General features: G+C 40.6%; 1 long non-coding RNA gene across 1 annotated transcript in view; it reads left to right on the forward strand.

Moving 5' to 3' along the window:
• LOC106728230 overlaps positions 1 to 11,015 on the forward strand; it is a 17,515-nt gene extending 6,500 nt beyond the window's left edge. Inside the window, exons 2-3 of the long non-coding RNA XR_001364509.1 lie at positions 4,209 to 4,215; positions 11,003 to 11,015. This is a non-coding gene — a long non-coding RNA (uncharacterized LOC106728230). The remainder of the gene's footprint in view (positions 1 to 4,208; positions 4,216 to 11,002) is intronic.
• The last annotated feature ends 5,821 nt before the right edge of the window (positions 11,016 to 16,836 follow it).

Genomic DNA, 16,836 nt, shown 5'->3' on the forward strand with positions numbered 1-16,836 from the left:
ATGGGGGGGAAAAAAGAGGAACAACTGTAATAATCTGAACAATAAAGATTTAATTAAAAAAAAAAAGAAAAAGAAACTTCGTGGCCCATGCCACAGGGCCAAAGAGCCGCATGTGGCTCGCGAGCCGCAGTTTCCCAACCACTGGTCTAGGCTGTTAACTGTTCTGTTTTACTAGCCAGAAAGTATGTATTATCTGCTTACACATGGCCCTCAAAAAAAAAAAAAAAGCCAGATATTTCCTGTTCTTTAACAAAATTATGGAGCCAGTCATATTTTGCCTTAGGAATCTAATTTTTAAAGTGCCACTTTCAATAAATATTTCTATATTAGGAAGCAGGCAGCTGGAAGCAATTTAAGGAAATGGAGCTTGATACGTACTTCTTTGCCTCTCTATTTAGACTTCAAAAAATTATAGTATGGGTTTATTTCTAACTTATGTACAAATTGGCTGCATCAATTTCTGTTGTCTCTTACAACTTTTAGAATTCTTCTAGAACTTAGAAATATAAGCTTTATATTTAAAAAAACAGTACTGTCTAAAAAGGAAAGCTAATTGAGTTACATGGCCATTGAATTAACGGGGTTGAGGGAGACTTCATAAGTAAGTCAGGATGATGGTAATGAACAAGTTAAAAAACCTGGGCAGGCTTTCTGAAATTACAATAAGCAATATGACACTAAGGCAGGGGTGGGGAACGTCCAGCCCACAGCTGTATAAGGCCTGCAAAATCATTTGGTCTGCCCTGCCAAAGCAACTGCAAGCAGGACTCGAAATTCAATAAATCTAGGAGCTTGTATCATAGAACATACATTTAGATTAAGTGAATTATAGTAAGCGAATGATGTTATAAATATCCAAATGGCCCTTGGCAGAAAAAAGGTTCCCCACCGCTGCACTAAGGTATGCTTCTCTTAGCGGAGCATCTAATCTATCTACCTACTTCTAAGTGATACCAGACTCAGCAATAACTAGTAGTTATTTAATCAGAATCAGTTTGGCCAAAATTATATAGCATCAAAATAACAGTCGAAAAAGGTTCCTCACCGCTGCGCTAAGGTATGCTTTTCTTAGAGGAGCTTCTAATCTATCTACCTACTTCTAAGTGATACCAGACTCAGCAATAACCAGTAGTTATTTAATCAGAATCAGTTTGGCCAAAATTATATAGCATCAAAATAACAGTCAACAATATGTAACTATAAGGTTTAACTGATAATTCCATAGCTGGTTCCAGGACCTAAAAGAATATCAAATTATTTGGCAGTCTGGTTACTGTGATATAAAGCAGAATTTGTAAAAATTCATTCATCATGAGTGTATAATAAGCAAATGTGACATAATACCAGTTGTTATAAGTTTTAACTGAGAATTCCATAGCTTGTTCCAGGACCTAAAAGAATATCAAATTATTTGACTGTCTGGTTACTGTGATATAAAGCAATTTGTAAAAATTCATTCATCATGAGTGTATAATAAGCAAATGTGACATAATACCAGTTGTTCAGTACACCAATTTAAAAATTATATGCAAACACACACATGGACATGGATCTGTACTCGAAATTACAAAAATAGAATCTTTGTATGATTTAAAGACTTCACAAAGAATTACAATCATAGAACTAAGATATACACTAATCTCAACTCAGACTTGGGGCCTGGTTAGTTAAACCATTTTTGACATTCTATTTTAAGACATTTGAGATATACTTATGCCAACCTCCCAGACCCCCAAGACAGGGTAATCATTGCTACTGGTTATCCATGGATCCAGTGTTTGACATTTTTCTAAATTTGCTGACTTACTACATCACAAGATATGTACAGGATTTATCATAACTGAAAGAGAAATAACAAGCCTCATTACCATGTCTAGTCCACGTCACGTTCAAAACTACATATACAGTCAAGTTTCCAAGACTATCTTTACTGTATAAGAAAGTTAGCTAAGCAAAAAGACTAAATGAAAAGTCAATGGCTAGCCTACGTGTACCACATTACAACAAGGTATGCTTGGATGATGTTTAATCATTTAAAATTGGATATTCTTAAAAATACACCATTTATAAAATAGTGGTATGCAAAACCATATAATGACAATTAAAAATATTGGCATTAAGTACAGAACTTAGAAGGCTAAAAAGGCCCTAGAGCAGCGGTTCTCAACCTGTGGGTCGTGACCCCTTTGGAGGTCGAACAACCCTTTCACAGGGGTCGCCTAAATACATCCTGCATACCAGATATTTACATTATGATTCATAACAGTAGGAAAATTACAGTTATGAAGTAGCAACGAAAATAATTTTATGGTTGGTGGTCACCACAACATGAGGAACTGTATTAAAGGGTCGCGGCATTAGGAAGGTTGAGAACCACTGCCCTAGAGGAATAGCACTGCATGCACATACATATGCAGAGGTTAAGAGAAGTTCAAGATCATAGTCAATACCAGCAAAGTTAGGGATAGTCTTCCAAAAACTCTAATCTGTGATCTCGACACCACATATAACAAGAAGATTTTAGTCAGAAACATCTCAGAGAATACACTTTCCTTTGAGAAGTATACTTTTTGTAGCAACACTAAGACACCCCATAAAATGGAAATCAAGAGTTGGTCAACAGCAAATATTTTTAAAATGGAAAGAATCCCTCAAGGATTTTTTTTTGAAAATTATTTGAGAAAGAGAGAGATCAATTTGTTGTTCTACTTATTTATACATTCATTGGTTGATTCTTGTATGTGCCCTGATGGGTATCAAACCTGCAACCTTGGCATATCTGGATGACGCTCTAACCAATTGACCTACCAGCCAGGGCTTTAAATGAATTATTTTTTAATATATTTTTTTCATTGATTTCAGAGAAGAAAGGAAAGGGAGAGAGAGATAGAAACATCAATGATGAGAGAGAATCACTCATCGGCTGCCTCCTGCACACACATCCCCAATGGAATCCAGCACAACCCAGGCCTGTGCCCTGACCAGGAGTTGAACTGTTACCTCCTGGTTCATAGATCAAAGTCCAACCACTGAGCCAAGCCAGCCAGGCTTAAATGAATTACTTTAAAAGTGGTCTTTATTCAAAGAAGGACCATATGGCTATGACTAAATCTTACCTCTAATTTTATTTTCTCTCTCAAAAGCATAACATCTAGAAAAAAGTATTCTGTCCTTCAGTGCTCCACTACTTTGTCTTTTTTTTTTTTTATTCCTGGCAAATTGCAGGTTGAGCATGCAGTGATTAATACAATTTCCATCTGCCTTCCTTAGCACTTAAACAGTAAAAAATGTTTGACAGCCTTAGAAGCTGTTGACAGATACTTGTTCATTTGTTTATTTTTCCTCCACCCTGCTATTTCATTAGTAAGTCTGTGACACTAAAATGTAATACTCTGAATTACAAATTATTAATAACTACTATATACCACAACACCCAAAGAATTAAAATATAATTTTTGCTAGGCTCTAAACTCTGTAAGCCAAATAGCCACTTTTTTTTTGTTTAATCACTCTCCTTACTGTTCTATCCACAGACTAGAAAATGCAGAAGCTATCAATATGCTTGAAATTCTCACCCAAAAGGCAAAATTAAGGTGATTAAGTAAAATTCAACACTGGCTATTTTTTGAGACCTTTTCTCACTTCCTACCTTCAGCCATTTATTTCAGTGATATCTCTTGTGGTATTTCTTCTAGTTTTACGAAATTCTTCCACTTCTATTTTACCCCTCTTAGACACTAACGTCCCTGTGGACAGAGAGTCTGTCTTACCCTTTAATTCCTAGAGTAAGCATCTACTTTGTGCCTGAACAAATCAATAATTATTTGTGAAGCTGAGCTGTGCGTAGGCAAATTTAGACCAATTTTCATCGGGAACAATATTAATTCTAAGACTCTGAATTTGTTTAAGAGTCATTCAAAGACATCAACTTGCTTAAATAGCATAGAAATAAACAAACATAACATTTAATTTGACACTTATTGGTTGAGAAAACAGACAAACAAACATAACATTTAACATTTAATTTGACACTTATTGGTTGAGAAAACAGATTTACTGACCCTGGACAGTAAAGTGTGATGCAAGAAGCCGAACTGTCTGAAAATGCTGTCAGGAGTCACTTTGGATGCCTAACCAATGAGCTGGAATCACTCCTCTATCCCTTTCTCCCAGCAGGAGAGGCTGCGATCACACTCAGCTTCAGAAAGAACCATAGTGTCTTCTCTTCGCAGGGCAGACTCAGTTTCCCATGGACCCCAGGTCTCCACATGCTGGACAGATGAATTTATCACATGACTATAGGCATCCAACTATACTGTCTGGTTCCTAACTAGTTTGTGCAACTATTCACTGATAAGGCTGAATCTGTGGCTTGTTCTATAACAAATAAGGGGGAATAATATGGAACAGGACACCTTCACTGGAATAAAATCTATGCTCTATATATTGAGCAAACTGTCAAAATTCTGGTACCCCTCTAACTAGAATAAGGGGGTTGGGAACTCACGCCTCAAGTCTTGCTGATCCTGGCTGTTCCCCATAAAATGGCCCCTTTTCCCTTAGTTTATTCCTTAATTTATGCCATGATATTGCTGAATTTGTCCTTAGTTCCAATACATGACAAGTGACAAATCCAGATGGATTCACTGAGCAAATCAAAGGCCATTAAACATTTCTTTGAATTTACAAAACAGTAATTAGAGATGGCATCTGCCAGATACCATGCTAGATGTTTAATATTTGAATCACTCCTCACAACTTCCCTTTTAAGGTACTGCCTGCATCTTACAGGTGATGAAACTGACAATAAAACAAGTTAAACAATTACTCAAAGGAGGCAGCCTCTAAACACAGGCTCATTAAACTTCAAAATGTGCTCTTCAAGTATGTGCTCTTCTCGGGACACCACAATGTCACTGACTCAAATAAATTCTAGAAACACTGTCTGTAGGAAGGTTTAGTCCACTCCCCAAGTGCTGGAGCCCATGACCTCCCTAGGATATAGACATACAGTTTCTCCTTGAACAAATCCTTTCAGAGAGAATCCACTAAATAACAGAAGAATGCATTGCATGAGGACACCTATAATTATCCTTCCTGTACATTTTTAAAGAATAAATTACATCAAGGGAAAACAATAAGGAAAATTACCCTTTTCACTAAAAAATTCATGTAGTTTCCAAACCAAATAAGCAATTAACATTGGTAAAATCTCAATCTAAATGCTTTTTTTTTTTTCAAGTTCCAGTGTTACCCTTGAGAGGTCTACCTACCACTGAAAACAAAGACTAATTGTATTTTCTTATATCACTCAAGGAAAAAGACAATAGTAATTACAGATAGAGGTAAAGTTGGGAGACTGGAAAGGTAATAAGAGTTCTGTGACAAGCTTCGGGGCAAAAGAGACAGGATGTACAGAACAAAACAGACAGGGAAAAGGACAGCCATGTAGAGTTAAGACAGTTATGGTAATAAAAGAAGACAAACTGAAAACAAAAACACAAGAAAGGAACTACTATAGTTTTTTAGTAAAAGTGCTATGAAAAATCCCTCTCATGATTAGTGATGCAATGCAAAAACATTACACCTCTCATGATTAGTGATGCATTGCAAAAACATTGCAAATCATTTTCCTCTCAACAGACACCCAACCAAACAATCAATTCTAAACTGGAAAACAAAATAATTAAACCAAAACCAGGAAACTGAGAATTTATTAACCAGTTACTGACAGGATATGTAATAATTATCTTCCATCTCCCAAATATTCTCTACCTTATACCAAAAGAATTCCTGAGGTATAAGACTAGAAGTGGTAAGTCCAAAAGAAAAGAATACATTGGAACATGAAATGAACCTTGGGAACTCAATGTGGTCATTTCCAAGTTAGTATGTTATCACTGGCAAGCATTATTTACATCTTATCTAGACTGTTTCAGAAAACTTGAATTATTTAAGCCATATAATAATTTAAATGAACTGGTTGAATTATTAATAAATGAATGCAATAGAAAACTTAATGATAATACTAATAAAATATTCACCTCAAACTAGTTGTGAACATTCAATTCCAATCTAATCAAGTAAACAGGTTGAACTGATGGGAATTTTCTCTATTAAAATGCAATTAATTCTCCATTAGGTATATTAAGATTTCTGAAGTTACTATATTATGAAACTCACTAATAATTTGCTTCGTTGAATCTGAATCCAAGATGCTGAATATCAAAACTTTCTAATAAAAGACTACAAACTATCATAGAGTAACTTGATAAAATAATACTGTTATCAGCTATTTATTTGAGCACCTACAGGAAGCCTCCTTCAACTAAAGACATATCTGGCTAATTTTCAACTTTGGAATAAGCTACCAATCTATATATATAAAAGCCTAAGTGACCTTTACAACGAAATGACCAGAAGGACCGGTCACTATGATGCACACTGACCACCAGGGGGTAGACGCTCAACACAGCAGCTGCCCCCAGCCTGCAGGCCCCAATCGCTGATTGGGACTGCCGGCCAACCTCCCGGTCCCTCCCCTCAGTCCGGCAGGCCCCGAGGCTGGGACGGGGAACTGGGGGTGGGAGGCTTCAGACACCCGGTCCCTCCCCCCGGCTGGCAGGCCCCGATTGGCCCGCTGCCCACCCACCTCAGTGGCAGTTGGACTCTCCCCCTGGCCGGCAGGCCCCGATCACCTGATTGGGGCTGGGACAGGGAATGGGACTGAGTGGCGGCAGACACAGGAGGCAAGGGAAGGAGGAGGAGGGGGGTAGGCCTGCCGGCCAACCTCCCGATCCCTCCCCCCAGTCCGGCAGGCCCCAAGGCTGGGACGGGGAACTGGGGGTGGGAGGCGTCGGATACCCGGTCCCTCCCCCGGCTGGCAGGCCCCAATTGGCCTGCTGCCCACCCACCTCAGTGGCAGTTGGACCCTCCCCCTGGCCAGCAGGCCCCAATCACCTGATTGGGGCCGGGGCTGGGACAGGGAACTGGGGGTGGGTGGCGGCAAGACACAGGAGGCAAGGGAAGGAGGAGGAGGGGGGTAGCTGGAGAGGCGGGGAACCACACAGTGGCGGCACACGGGCAGCGAGGGAAAGAGGAGGTGGGGAGGCAGGGAAACAGGGAACCATGAGGTGGCGGCACACAGGTGGCAAGGGAAGGAGAAGGTGGGTAGGTGGAGAAGTGGGGAACCTGATCAGCCCTGATAGCCAGCTAGGCCTAGGGACCCTACTGTGCATAAATTTCGTGCACTGGGCCTCTAGTGTATAAATAATAAGGCAAATATGTGTGATTTTCTAAACAAAAAGAGAATTTTAAAGAGACATGTGCTCATTACTTGTTTACCTCTCTTACTGCAAACATTTAATGTCTGTCAGAAAAGTGCCCAGGCCTTGGCATAATTTGCTTAAAAACAATAAACAATTAAAACTATTAACTCCATCTATTCCCGTAGGGTGAGAAATTATTATATAGTTGTACCAGAAAGCCTTGGGCTCCATTTAGTGGATTTTTCTAAGCAATTCCAAGAAGAACATTTAAGGATTTGGAACACTGTTCTTAGAGTGGCAAAGAAGCTTTGGATTCTTTTCAATGGGGAAGAGAGACTTGTGGTCATGCTGGAATTTTAGAATGATCAGTGTTATGTCTGTGTGATGAAGACTGGATTAGGCAAGATTGAAGCTGCAGAATGAAAGATGAGGTAGGTGCCCATTGTAGCAGCACAGAGGAGCGAGCATAACAGCCTGAATGAAATGGCGAGCTAAATTAATAGGGGCAAAGTCTATAAAAAGATGTTTAGGAGATAAAATTGGCAGAAGTTAATGATTGGCTGGATGTTAGAGGTGGAGACAGCAATGTAGATAGGTTCTCCGGTCCTTGACACTTACAGAGGGATCACAGAAGTAAGAATGGGTTGAGGAAGGAGGTGATGCAGTTTGGACATGTGAATTTTGAAGCTGTTGATGTACATCCAAATGGAAGTGCCCAATAGACAAATACACCCAAGTGTCTGGTGCTCCTGAGAGAGGCCTGGGCTTAGAGATGTAGATTTGGGAGGCATTGGCACATCGCACTGAAAACCAGGGAGTGAACAAAAGCACCTTTGCTTTCCTAAAGAAGGTTAACTTGAGCAGAGGTCTAAATGATAAGGAAGACGAAGTCATCTGCATAGGACTTCTAGGTAAACAGTAAGCAACAAAGGCCCACAAGCGGAAATGAGTTCGTTGTTATCAAGAAAAGAAATTCAGAAAAACTAGTTAAGAGTGAGCAAAGTGGCGGGTGGAAGGACAGAAAGTCAGAGACAAAGGAAGATTTTGCATTATGTAAGGCCCTGCAGGACATGGTAAGGAGTTTGATTTTACCCCAAATATAACAAAATGAATACCAGTTTTGAGAAACATAACATGATCTGGATTACTAGACTGCATAAAGCAAGGGTGTTAAAAACCAAGAAAATCAATGAAAAAGTTAATTTATTAGTCTACAAGCAAGGTGATAGTTTGAATCAGAGTAGTAAGTGAAGAACATGGTAGAGTATGGATATATTTTAACAGAAGAGTAGAGGGTAAAGGGGGGATAAATAGTGACAGAAGGAGACTTGACTTTTGGTGGTGAACACAGACTACAATATACAGATGATGTATTATAGAATTGTACACCTGAAACCTACACAATTTTATTAACCAATGTCATCCCAATAAATTCAATAAATATTTAAATATTTAAAAAAAAGAAGAAGAGTAGAAGTGGGAGGTAGAAGAGGATTCAGAAATAATTCCTAGGATTTTGGACTGAGTCACTGAATGGTGTTAAATATTCACAAGACATAAAATAGTTCATTAAAAGAAGTTTAAGGTTAACAGAAGGGGTTTACATCATATATTTGGATTCACTGACAGATCCAAAGTTTCGGTTTGCTAGGGACCATATGTAGACAGAAGAAGAGCTTTGGGGTCCTCCCTCATTTAAACAATGGGAAAGAAGGAGGAACCAGCAAAGAAAGCCAAGAGGGAACAACCACTTACGATAGGAGCAAAACCAGGAAAGTGTGGTGCCAGAAGCCAAGTGAAGGCATTTCAAAAAGGAACACTTAATCATGTATAAAATATTGTCTAATCTAGTCCTGGCATGAGCACAATATCTAGGCAATAAAATGTATCATTTTAATCACTTAAGGTTTACTTATTACCCATTTCTTCATATCTTGTCTGAGGCAGAAAGATCCCAAGATGACCTCCAATGATCCCACCTCTGGTATTCATGCTTTTGTGTAATCCCCTCTCCTTCAGTGTAAACAGGACCTGTGACTTTCTTCCAACCAATAGGATATGCAAAAGGTAGTGAGAGATCACTCCCATGATTGCGTTACATTATATAAGATTCCATGGACTAGAGCTACATTCCCCTTTTGCCAGTTTAATGCTGTAGCAGCCATACAAACAGCCTGCATGGCAAGGAACTATGGGCAGCCTCTAGGAGCTAAGGGTGGTCCCCAGCCAACAACCAGCAAAAAGCAGGGGCCCTAAGTCACACAGCTGCCAAAGAAATTCTGCCAACAACTTGAATGAGCTGCAAAGGGGATTTTTCTTCATTTAAGTCCCTACATGAGATTGCAGACTGGGCAACACATTGATTGCATTTGCAGCAGCCTTGTGAGACCCTGAGCAGAGGACCAGCTACCTACCCTGTGCCCAGACTCCTGAGCCACAGAAAACACACAATAATAAATGTGTTGAGCTGCTGTGTTTGTGGAAATTTGTTATGCAGCAATAGAAAAGTAATGCATTGCCTCAGAATGGCTCTTTAGTTTGATTTTATTTTTATTTCTTTGATGTACTTGGACTAACACAATATATCTTGCCCTCAATAAGTGCTTATTGAATTAACTGTGAGAATCTGATCTTTCTGACCTACTTAAATTTCAAGCCTATAATAACAAACAAGCAACAACAACAACAAAAAATCCCACAAATAAGAGATGCTGGTAATTGCCTTAGAAAGAGAACCATTAGCAGTACCTTCTCTACAAAGGGATAAGAAGCTATAGAACCTGCAAGTAAGAAAATATCAAAGGAATGTGATTATTTCATGTGATTCCTCACAAATTTAAAAAAGGAAAACACAGCCCACAAACAATAACCAAAGATATTTCAAACATATGAGCATTTGCTTTCTCAGTCTGTTACCTAGAGATTACCTTATAAAACAAAAGAGTATTAAAAATCACAACATTCTGATGAAATTAACATCTGAAATATACATACCTAAAAAAATATAAAAGAATGAAAATATGAAACTACATATTAAGTATATTCTACATGACCTCAAAAGACAACTCTGATTTACATAATATATGTCTCAGAGAACTAACAAGGAGAACAGCAATGATAAAAACAAACCCTTGAAGGTTCTAAAATACTGCTCCTGGGTGCTATTATTCATCTGGGTGACAATGACCCTGAGAAACAAAGGTAGCAAAAGCTTGCAATATTAAACCAAGTTTGATATGCTGAAATAATGCTGCTGGCAAAGAACCATTTGTTTGAAAAGTAAAAAAGAAAAAGTAGAGGAAACTGAAATAAGCAGCCAAAAGAAGGAAAAAGAAAAGGTTGTTGGACTCACAGATGCAGAGAACAGAATGATAGTAGCCAGAGGGAGAGGGGTTAGGAGACTGTGTAAAAAAGGTGAAGGGATTAAGAACTACACATGGGTAGTTACAAAATAGTCATGGGATGTAAAATACAGCATAAGGAATATAGTCAATAATCTATAATAATGAAAGTGTAATATGCTAATTAGACTGGACAGCCGAACGACCTTCCGGACGTCATTCTGGACAAAGCCACGGCAGCGGGGGTCAAGGCAGAGGTGGTTATGGGCAATCAGGCAGGTAGGTGAGCACTTAGGGGTGATCAGGCAGGCAGGCAGAGTGGTTAGGGGCGATCAGGCAGGCAGGTGAGCAGTTAGGGGCGATCAGGCAGGCAGAGGGGTTAGGGGCAATCAGGCAGGCAGACAGGCGAGTGGTTAGGAGCCAGCGGTCCCAGATTGCAAGAAGGTGCAGGCCAGGCTGAGCCCCCCCAATTCCGCTCCCCCCCCCCCACGAATTTCGTGCATCGGGCCTCTAGTACTGTAATAATGATGAAGAAGTAGGTATGACAATATCAGGGGAACACTTTGTAAAGTATATGATTATCTAACTACAATGTTGTATAATTGAAACTAATACAAAATAATACTGAATGTAAATAGTGATTGAAAATAACATTTTAAAAAAGAAACAAAAAGAAAAGGTTGCTGGAGACAGCATGTATCTGTAATAGCAGAGTATCAAATCTATAGTATAAATTCGAATCTGATGGCCTTTTCTGAGAACTGTTTTTTTCATTTTTTCCTATGTTGGATTTACTTTTTTAAATGATAGGTGCAACATTAATTTTATAGCTTGCTTCTGTTGATAGTACTTAGGAGTTGCACTATACCTAAGTCTGGGTGATTGGTATAATTAAATTTCAAGTCTGGAAAGATCAATTCAAGTATCCTGTGCTACCACTTTATCATTCAAAAACTGGCTTTGTAAAGTGAGATGTAGAGGGAGGAGATTTTCACTAAATTGTGCATATTTAATAAGTACATCCCTATCTCCATGCAATATAAGCAAATAACTCTAGGAATCATTTATGTTGTTTTTCAATTACAGTTAACTTTCGCTATTATTTTATACTAGAGGCCCAGTGCACAAAATTTGTGCACTCAGGAGGGTCCCTCAGCCCACCCTGTGCCCTCTCACAATCCAGGAGCCCTCTGCCACTGTGCTCACCAGCCATGAGCCCGGCTTCTGGCTGAGTGGCGCTCCCCCTGTGGGAGTTCACTGACCACCAGGGAGGCAGCTCCTGCATTGAGCATCTGCCTCCTACTGGTCAGTGCACATCATAGCAAGAGGTTGAGCGGCCTTAGCATATCATTAGCATATTATGCTTTGATTGGTTGAACGGACAACTGGACACTTAGCATATTAGGCTTTTATTATATAGGATTAGTTTCAGGTAGTATAGCATAGTGGTTAGACAATCATATAGTTTACAGTGATCCTCTGGTATTACAAGTACCCACCTGACAGCATACATGGCTATTACAATATTATCAACTATATTCCCCATGCTGCACTTTAAATGGAATCTTTTAATTATATTTTAAAAAAATCTCCTAGGGAATAAAGTTTCAGAAAATTACCACACAAAAAAGGCAATTTATTCTAAGCATGACTAAACCAGACTTGACAGAATAACATATCCCTGAAGGGAAACAATATGCTATCTCATAACCATAAATTGTGTAAAAGAAATCAGATGTGTCTTCTGTCTTATACATAAACAAAAAAGGATTGATAAATATTTTAAAAATCAGTTTAAGAGAGGAAAGAACACACTTAGTATTTTTCGAGTTACAATACATTCTGAATCTCATAAAGACACTATTAACTGAATGTTCCAGATTTACCAATACACATACATTTGAGTTTTCTGAATGGAGTAGTGATGGGTTCCACTTGGTCCACAATAGGTCACATTGTACTCTCTATTTTTTTCTGTTTTGACTACAAAGTAATGCCATATAAGCTAATCTCTTTATTTTTCAAGTTTTTCACACCTCCCTTTTAAGTAATAGATATTTCTGAAAAATAAGATTCTCAAGATCACCATTCTATAGTTAATGGTGGTAAAAGAATATTGATAGTTGATAGCATATATATTGGTTAATGGCACAGGCTTAGGTGTCAAAGGATTTGGATTTGAATTCTAACTTTGCTAGTTACTAGTTGTGTTTTTATTTAGTAGTATCTAGCAAAACAAACAAAATTTATGAGGAAATGGGGAAGGGACTACTGCTGTAAGCAGCTGGGTACATTATAAAGGGGTGAAAAGCACGTGGAGAATGTATTGATGCAGGCGAAAATGGGAGCTGAACACAGAAGCAAATGTCACTTCATATTTATACCACACAGGCTATCAATATTTCCCTTTGTGCTTTTACTTGATTTGAACAGCAGGAGAAAAATCAAGGCTCTAAGTAGTTAAGAAACTTGCCTGTGGTCAGAAAACAAAACATTGTATATTCAGGATTCACCGGTTTCTGATATCTAGTTCAGCAGCTCTCTACACCAAGCTACTTCTAATTCTGGGATTGTTTAACATTTTAAAAGTTCAGACACTTTGAAAACATGGTTCTAAAATAATTTCAAAACACACACTTATCTCAAGCTTTAAGGAGAGGAGAAAGTCAAGCCAACGGAACAGAAACCTACTGATTCTACGGCAGTTTACAAAATAGTTGATCTGTCCTTTCTTTTCATAGTTTAGGCAGGTAAGGAGAAGTGAAGATAAAATTTTGTTTAAATTCTAATATTGTTAGAAAACTACAATCTAAATCCTACAGTTAAATATTTCCTTAAATTTGAAACAATCACACTCTGGCATTCAAAGTACCTCTTCTGACATTCCAAAGTACATAATCTAACAACTACAGGGGCTTTTCTATGAAGAAAATATACACTATAATCATTCTGCAAAGTCTGGGAAAGAGGTGTTTAAGAAGTTATATACATCTTTACATTTTATACATCTGAAAGTACATTGGTGCTTCAACTCTGTGATTCCACCAACTCAACAAATTATGAATAAGCATTTACCTGACAAAATGACATCAAATAATAATCAATATCCATTTCCATTTCTACATAGTAAATAAATAGGAATGCAAAAAAAAATAAGAAGAAAATTCTGTTATCACCCAGATGAGAAATCAATTTATGGAGCAAACACTCAAAGGACAGTTATAATAGCATATAGGAAATATTATCAACTAAGAAAATGGAATAGCTAGCAAACTAAGTATCACAAAAACATTATTCAAAATGGTTCAACCATATTTTCTCCAATAAAATCAGGCAAAAGCATCATCTCCTACAATTTTCCATGTGACTGTCAATTAATCAACAAAATTCTAATTTCTTTTAAATTTGACACTAGACTCTAGTTCTCAACCTTCCTAATGCCATGACCCTTTAATACAGTTCCTCATGTTGTGGTGACCCCCAACCATAAAATTATTTTCGTTGCTACTTCATAACTGTAATTTTGCTACTGTTATGAATCGTAATGTAAATATCTGACATGCTATATGTGTTTTCCGATGGTCGCGACCCACAGGTTGAGAATCGCTGCACTAGAGGTTCTAAAACTCCCTTATCAATAGGGTCTCACTAGGAGTATTTAGCTCTGTTTAGGCAAGAAGAGCAGCCACAAGGAACAAGAAAAGTCCTTGAAATGTGATAGATAACCAAGTGAAGAACAGGGCAGTAAATATTAAGGTGATCATTTTAAGGAAGAAAGCATATGCAAAAAAACAAAGTTAGAAAAGGGAATAAACATTGTAGAATGCAGTCATACTAAAAAAGAATGAAGCTAAACTACTTTTAGAAAGTCAACACAATCCTCTCAGTATCTCTATCTATTATTCCCCTAATATTTATTGAACATCAACTCTAAGTAAAGAATGGTGCTGTTGAGTCCTGGGTGTGGGAATGTATAAGACAGATATTGTATCTGTTCTCTAGAAGCCCAGTCTAAAGGGGATGTTGATTATACAAACAAATAATTATGTGACAAATGTTCTGGAGGAGTGTGAAATCTGTGCAAAGGCAACCGAAGGAAACAAACTCAGTCTAGACCTTACTCATCCAGGTGCTGGGGTCCAACCCCAGCAGGCCCAGGGGTCCCCAGGGGTAGGGAAGGAGTCGGCGAAGAAGGAATGACACAGAGAAAGCGTTCAGTTGATCAGCAGCCTAGCCAGGATCTCTAGCCAGGACAGAGTAACCTCATTTGGAGAACTCTAAGTCATCTGGTGGAGATGAAGACAGAGGTAAAAGGGAACTGAGTGAGAATTAGAGTCTGGCAAGAAATAGGACAAAGATTTAGCTTTGTATCAAACAGCAAAGCACTTATAAGTTTAACTTATAAATTAGGCACAGTAAGAGATTAACAACAATAACCAATAATAAGAGAATAATTATAATAATAGTAAAATGTTATGTAAGTAGTTTTGGAGATAGATAGATATATATATAAAGGCTAATATGCTAAGTGTCCATCTGACCAGTAGCTATGATGTGCACTGACCACCAGGGGGCAGGCGCTCAACACAGGAGGAGCTGCTGAGCTGCAATGATTTGGCAGCGGTGGTTCTCGGGTGATGCGCCCCGAAATCAGAGAGGAGGGAGCCCGATTCCTCGCAGGGCCGCACAATTCCACCTTTGGCCGTGGGTTATGTTGTTGCTGGGGCACTGTCGGTCCCGAATCTGGTTTACTGTACACGTGCATTTGCGTTCCACACCCTGTACGACAGCAACTTTGCAGAGTACCCTCCCGCACTCCGGGACCCCTCGGCAGATGTCGGAGAGCCAGTTTTGGCCCGATCACCGCAGGCCAGGGCGAAGGACCGCCACCTGCCATAGGGACCCCACTCACTCTGCAGACACCCTTCGAGCCATGGTGCCACCCCAGGTACAGCCGGCCGGGGAGGGAATGTGAGAGATTGGCTCCAGGGTGTGTCCGGCCCATCTCGCCCAGTCCCGTCCCACAGGCCACCTTCTAATTAATTTCCTTTCAATGTGCACGAATCCATGGACTGGGTCATTAGTTATATAAAACTAGAGGCCCAGTGCATGAAATTAGTGCATGGGTGTGGTCCCTAGGAGGGAATGTGAGAGGTTGGCTCCAGGGTGTGTCCGGCCCATCTCGCCCAGTCCCGCCCCACAGGCCACCTTCTAATTAATTTCCTTTCAATGTGCACGAATCCATGGACTGGGTCATTAGTTATATAAAACTAGAGGCCCAGTGCATGAAATTAGTGCATGGGTGTGGTCCCTAGGCCTGGCCGGCAATCGAAGCACGAGTATCTGGCATGGAAGGGCAGGTCCCAGGTGACCTCTGGACCCTGAGCAGCACCTGGGCTCCCGGGCCCTCACGCATTCCCCTCGGCCTGAGTCATGACGCCCGAGTCCCCACGCGGAGATGTGGTGAGTGTGGCTGAATGCTGTGGGCCAGGGCACAGTGTCGACCTCTGGGCCGCCCAGCAACGCCGCACGGAAGTGCACTATCTCCCGCCCAGCCTCGCAGATCAGCTCCTGCGCGAACCCATGGGGAGCCCGACCAGTCCCTGCAGTCCTGGAGGCTGCAGCCCAGCTCACCTGGAAGAGGCCACGTGGGTGCAGGGCAGGCTCCTCATGGGTTTGCGCAGGAGCTGGGGGGCTGACCCGGCGCACAAGCCCTGGCATCCTGGGGGAGGGTAGCAGGGGAAGTGAGAGATCGACGGAAACCCCACATTCTCACCACACCTCCGTCCCCAAGGCCCCATACCCGGGTAGCCGGTGAGAGGTCGCAGGCCCCCGCTCAGGTGCCGTGGGAGTTTGGCCACCACCACCCATCACCAGGTCCCCATCCCAGTCACTGGTCACCGTCTGCAGGTCAATCGGTCAGGGCCGGGCCCTCTGCCCGGCTCCCTCAGTGCCTGAGAGCCGGGCGGCGACCCCACCCCCTACCACCGCCACTGCTTGTTGCCGTTTGTGGGGACATCAGTGGGGTGATCAGGCCCCTGCTCACACCCACCTTGGCCTGGCACCACCTGCTCACCTACTCAATCATCCCGCCACAGGCCTGCTCTCGTCGGGGCCCATGGGGGCCGGCAACGCCACCACTGCAGCCTGTTGCCAGCGCCACATTGCCGATGCCTGCCATGTTCCGCGCCACCCCCTGGTGGTCAGTGCACGTCATAGCAAGTGGT

Source organism: Myotis brandtii, unplaced genomic scaffold (assembly GCF_000412655.1).
Source record: "Myotis brandtii unplaced genomic scaffold, ASM41265v1 scaffold571, whole genome shotgun sequence".
NCBI lineage: Eukaryota > Metazoa > Chordata > Mammalia > Chiroptera > Vespertilionidae > Myotis > Myotis brandtii.